Raw genomic sequence first — 6066 nt, forward strand, 5'->3', positions numbered from 1 at the left:
CTATTTTATTTGACTTTATTTGGTGTGTTAATTAATTAATTGATTGTTAGATGGTATAATAATTGATTATATTAATTAATTTGGTGTGTTAATTGATATATATTAACTAACTTGGTGTGTATATTTGTGTCTATTTAATTATTGGTGTTATTTAATTTAGTAACTAAAATAGAAATAATATATAGAATATATTATATTGGGCTTATTTAGTGATGTTAGGAGTAAATAGGAGGTGATATATTTAGGCCCATATAGTATAACTTAGTAGAGGTTAGGATGAGGGAGTGACCTAGTTTCTATTCATTATTTCATTTTACACGGATAGATAGAAATAGAGAAGCTGAGAAAGAAAAAGAAGAAAGGAGAAAAAGAGAAAGGGGAAGAAAAGAGGAGCTAGGGTTTGAAGGAGAAATTGAAGAGGTAAGGGGGGAATCCTTATTATTATGGGTTAGTAAGATTGGGTCATTGGGTAGATAAACATGATTTAGGGATTTTGTTCTTCTAATTTAGGTTTTTGACATGTTAGGTTTTGTTGAGAATTCATGAAATTGTTGTTAGGAACATGTTTTGATGATAGTAATGGGTACATTGTTGAAATTGATAGATGACTAATAATCACCTATTAACATATATGTATATTGTAGGAAATATTGTTTTTGCTGGATAGAACAATCTGATAGATATAATATCAAATTGATATATACAGTAGCGGCATCAGCATGTTTTTAGATGACCATTGACATCACAGAAAGACTCACATTCTAAGTTACTACATGTCTTTAGTATAATTATAATAATAATAATGGTTGTTACAAGTTGGTATAGTCACTACATATGTTTTAAGAGTAAAACAAATTGGTTGGCTACTGGTAGAACGCTTAGACAGACGGCATAATTAATGCTATATAATTTAAACAGTCCCGTTTGACCGAATAGCGGAATTAAGCGGTATAATTAGTTATCCAAAATTTAATGAAAATTTACGTGGTAGCTAAGTTTAATTAGTAGATTTACATGGTGTTGTTAATTTGTTGAAAATGTGATATTTACGGACCGACCGAAATAGTGTGAATTTGAATATCTTTTATATTAAATATTGGTTTTAGAATAGAAAATGAATTAGAAACTTGGAACTAATGTAGTGTAATTATTAATTAGTTGATTTAATTAATAGTTTAATTAATTTCAATGAGTTTAATTGATTGAAATAAATTTGGAATTAGATCAATTATTCGGTTTTGTCGGTAAAATACGGTATCTTGAGAATTTGACCGTAATCGTATTTTTTGCACAATACTAATGAATTGATACTTGGTTTGGAAGTATATTCTTATATTTTGTTGGCAATATGAATTAACATGAGATAGTATGATTTACTAGTGTTAATTGTATTTTGTGAATCATAATTGAATATTGTTTCTATTATGTGGATTGATATCAATGTGTTGTGAATGTTGTGTACAATTTGATATATAATTCATAGAGTTGAATTATTATGGGTATGCGGTAAGTTAAGATTGATGAGATAATTTTAATTGCATAGTTGGTTGGTAATTGTACATTCATTCATGGCATAGTCGGCTTTATTGTGGAAGCGATGAAACTGTGGGTTCACATGGTAATAGACGGTGATCCTTGAATGGAAATAGACGTAGAATACGTTGATCCTTAATTGGAAAAATACGTGGTGGCTTTGATCTTGTCCGTATCAGAAGCGTGGCTTGGATTCTAGATATTGAATCGGAAAGCGGTGAAACGTTGGGTTCACATTGCGGTACCACATGCATAGCGTCACATATCTTGCATTGAGTCACATTAGAGTTATGCGGTAATTGAAAATGTGAAATTGATGTAGTTGTGATATGTGTATGAGTTTGATAATTGAAATGGGTGATGTTTTGATACATACTTGTTAAATGTGTGAATATGTGATAATTATGGTTATGTGCATAATTGGAAATATAGTATTGAAATTGGAATAATATACTCTTTGTACTTGTCGAATGCTTAATATATGTGAATATATTGATTAGTATTATTTTACATGATTAGGCATGGTGTAATAAATTCCTATAATTGTTGATTTTAACCATTGTATCTTATTATACTTACTTCATAATGATTCGTATTCTCACCCTTTCTGTTTTAATGTTGCCCTCGTTTGGCGACATGCAGGTTCTGGAGTTTAGTAGCTCGTGCGCGATCTAGCCGGAGTTTTCTTCCGTGTTTGTTGGAGATTAGGTAGTGAGTCGATGCTCTGGTCATGTAACACTGGGTAGACTAGTCGTGTTGAACTCATGTTTCTATTTGGTTATGTATTATGTTTATGACTTGAGAACTTGTTATTTGGCTACTTGTTGTTTGAGAGGCTTTCAAGCCAAATATTCTGATTATGATTTATTTTATGTTGAGATGATTATTGAGATATGATCATGGTATGGGACATGAATCATTTTATGAAATACATGAGTATTTTAATATTTTTCGCTGTGAATGCATATTCTGTATGAATTATGAGTAACTGTTTAGGTGTTATTTGAAATGACCAGGTGTATCGTATATTGTAGATAAATGCTGTCGGTTTTTTAAAAGCTTTTCGTATATTTAAAACGCCGATGTGACTCCCTTTTGAATTATATGCATGCTTATTCTCTGATTATATGCTTATTCATTTTGGGGTATAAAAGGGGTGTTACATTAGTGGTATCAGAGCATGGTCGACCAGTTGGTCAATAGTTGTTAATGTTTTCTAATCCTGTTGTATTTGATTTGTGTATCTGACACGATCGATACTGTTTGTCTGGTTGTTTGGTTGTCATAGGACGATGGTTGCAGGCAGGAATGATGATGCCATTGCTGAGGCGTTGAGGATGTTGGCTGGCTCCATTGGTCAGATTCCTCAAGCGAATGCTGGTAACCGGAATGGAGATGATGATGAGTACCGTGCTTTGGGGAGATTCTAGAGAAACAATCCTCCTGTCTTTGAGGGTGAGCATGAACCTGATAAAGCTCAAGCTTGGCTGAAGGCGATTGAGAAGATCTTTAGAGTTATGAACTGTACTGATGCTCAGAAAGTGCGGCTTGGTACTCATATGCTGGAGAAGGAAGCTGAAGATTGGTGGAACAACACTCTTCAGAGGTTTGAAGAAGATGGCATTGAGGTTACTTGGGATCTTTTCCGTGATGTCTTCTTGGAGAACTATTTTCCGGAAGATTGTCGTGGGAAGAAAGAGGTGGAGTTCCTTGAGTTGAAGCAAGGAAATGGTATTGTTGCCGTTTATGCTGCTAAATTTCACGAGCTTATCAAGTATTGTCCCCACTATAATACTGCTAATGCCGAGAGATCTAAATGCTTGAAGTTTGTGAATGGCTTGAGACATGACATCAAGAAGGCTATTGGTTACCAACAGATTACCCGTTTTACTGAATTGGTTAACAAGAGTCGGATTTATGATGAGGATAGTAGGGAGAGTGCTTCTTTCTACAAGAGGTTGAAAGGGAAAAATCAAGATCGTGGGAAACCGTATGATGACAAGAGGAAACAAGCTGGTTTTGGCAAGAAGCCAAGTGGGGGAGGATCTTCTACTCCACTTAAGTGCTTCAAATGTGGTGTTGAAGGTCATCGTGCTATCGATTGTGGTAAGGATCCTATGACATGTTTCAAGTGTGGTAAGAGTGGTCACAAAGCAATCAATTGTAGGACTGGTTCGAGTGTGACTTGTTTCAACTGTGGAGAGAAAGGTCACATTAGTACCAAATGTGATAAACCAAAGAAGGAGCAGGAGAAGGGAAAAGTGTTTGCATTATCTGGTGCGGAGGCCAATACTGATGAGAGGCTAATCCAAGGTACGTGTTTTATTAATGGTACACCTTTGATTGCCATTATTGATACCGGTGCAACACATTCTTTCATTTCTTTGGATTGTGCTAAGAGATTGAATCTTGTATTATCTGATATGCGTAGAAGTATGGTTATTAATACACCTGCTATGGGTTCTGTTTCTACTTCCTATGTGTGTCTGAATTGTCCATTGATTATCTTTGATAGAGATTTTGGGATTGATTTAGTTTGTCTTCCTTTAGAACAACATGATGTGATTTTGGGTATGAATTGGTTGGAATTTAATCGTGTGTATATCAACTGTTTTAATAAGACGGTCATCTTTCCTGAGAATTGTGTTAAAAAAGATTTGTTTTTGTCTGCTAAGCAAGTCGATGAATCGGTGCAAGATGAAGCCGAATTGTTTATGTTGTTGGCAACCTTAGATGTGCACGAGAAGAGAAACATTGAGGAATTGCCAATAGTTTGTGATTTTGAGGAGGTATTTCCTGAAGATATAAATGATTTACCGCCGGAACGAGAGGTTGAGTTTTCGATTGATTTAGTTCTTGGAACTAGTCCTGTATCGATGGCTCCCTATAGAATGTCTGCTTCTGAGTTGAAAGAGTTGAAGAGTCAACTTGAAGATTTGCTTGAGAAGAGATTTATTCGTCCTAGTGTGTCGCCGTGGGGTGCACATGTTCTATTGGTCAAGAAGAAAGAAGGTTCGATGAGATTATGTGTTGATTATAGACAATTGAACAAGGTGACAATTAAGAACAAGTATCCACTTCCGAGAATTGATGATTTGATGGATCAGTTGGTTGGAGCTTGTGTGTTTAGCAAGATTGATTTGAGGTCTGGGTATCATCAGATTCGTGTGAAGGTGGAGGATATTCAAAAGACTGCTTTTCGGACGAGGTATGGTCATTATGAGTATTCAGTTATGCCATTTGGTGTGACTAATGCGCCTGGTGTGTTTATGGAATATATGAACCGAATTTTTCATGAGTACTTAGACAAGTTTGTTGTTGTGTTCATTGATGATATTCTGGTGTATTCCAAGAATGAAGAAGAGCATGCTGAGCATTTGAGGATCGTGTTGTCTGTGTTGAAAGAGAAGCAGCTGTTTGCTAAGCTTTCTAAGTGTGAGTTTTGGTTGAAGGAAGTGAGCTTTCTCGGACATGTGATTTCTAGTGGTGGTATTTCGGTTGATCCCGTTAAGGTTGAAGCTGTATCTCAATGGGAGGCTCCAAAATCTGTTTCAGAGATTAGAAGTTTTTTTGGTTTGGCTGGTTATTACATGAAGTTCATTGAGGGATTTTCTAAGTTTTCGTTACCGTTGACGCAGTTGACTAGGAAAGGTCAAGCCTTTATTTGGACTTCGCAATGTGAAGAGAATTTTCAAGAGCTTAAGAGAAGATTGACTTCTGCTCCTATTTTGATTTTACCGGATCTGTTAGAACCTTTTGTTGTGTATTGTGATGCTTCTTTGTTGGGTTTGGGAGGTGTTCTAATGCAAAAAGGACAAGTTGTAGCTTATGCTTCAAGGCAACTTAAAGTTCATGAGAGGAATTATCCGACGCATGATTTAGAGTTGGTCGCCGTTGTGTTTGTTTTGAAGCTTTGGAGGCATTATTTGTTTGGGTCGAGGTTTGATGTGTTTAGTGATTACAAGAGCTTGAAGTACTTGTTCGATCAGAAAGAGTTGAATATAAGGCAAAGGAGATGGTTGGAGTTCTTGAAGGACTATGATTTTGGTTTGAACTACCATCCTGGTAAGGCGAATGTTGTAGCTGATGCCTTGAATAGGAAGTCTTTGCACATGTCTATGTTGATGGTTCGAGAGTTTGACTTGTTAGAACAGTTCAGAGATTTGAGTTTGGTATGTGAAGATACTTCTAGTGGTGTGAAACTTGGTATGTTGAAGCTTACTAGTGGTATTTTGGATGAGATTCGAGAAGGACAGAAATCTGATTTGGGTTTGGTTGATCGATTTACATTGATTAATCAAGGTAAAGGTGGTGACTTTCGGATTGATGAGAATGGTATCATGAGGTGTCGTGATAGAGTTTGTGTTCCTGATGTTATGGACTTGAAGAGAAGGATTCTTGATGAAGGACATAGAAGTAGTTTGAGTATTCATCCTGGTGCTACTAAAATGTATCAAGATTTGAGGAAAATGTTTTGGTGGCAAGGTAAGAAGAAGGACATAGTGGAATTTGTGTATTCATGTTTGACTTGTC

At 35.8% G+C, this 6066-nt stretch overlaps 1 long non-coding RNA gene across 1 annotated transcript; it reads left to right on the plus strand.

Annotated features, from left to right (window-relative positions):
* Positions 1-342: 342 nt before the first annotated feature.
* LOC131646177 (uncharacterized) lies at positions 343-2480 on the plus strand. The gene is made up of 2 exons (XR_009297327.1): positions 343-420; positions 2176-2480. It is a non-coding gene; the product is annotated as an uncharacterized LOC131646177 (long non-coding RNA).
* Positions 2481-6066: the final 3586 nt, after the last annotated feature.

The sequence above is a fragment of the Vicia villosa genome, linkage group LG2, assembly GCF_029867415.1.
Source record: "Vicia villosa cultivar HV-30 ecotype Madison, WI linkage group LG2, Vvil1.0, whole genome shotgun sequence".
NCBI lineage: Eukaryota > Viridiplantae > Streptophyta > Magnoliopsida > Fabales > Fabaceae > Vicia > Vicia villosa.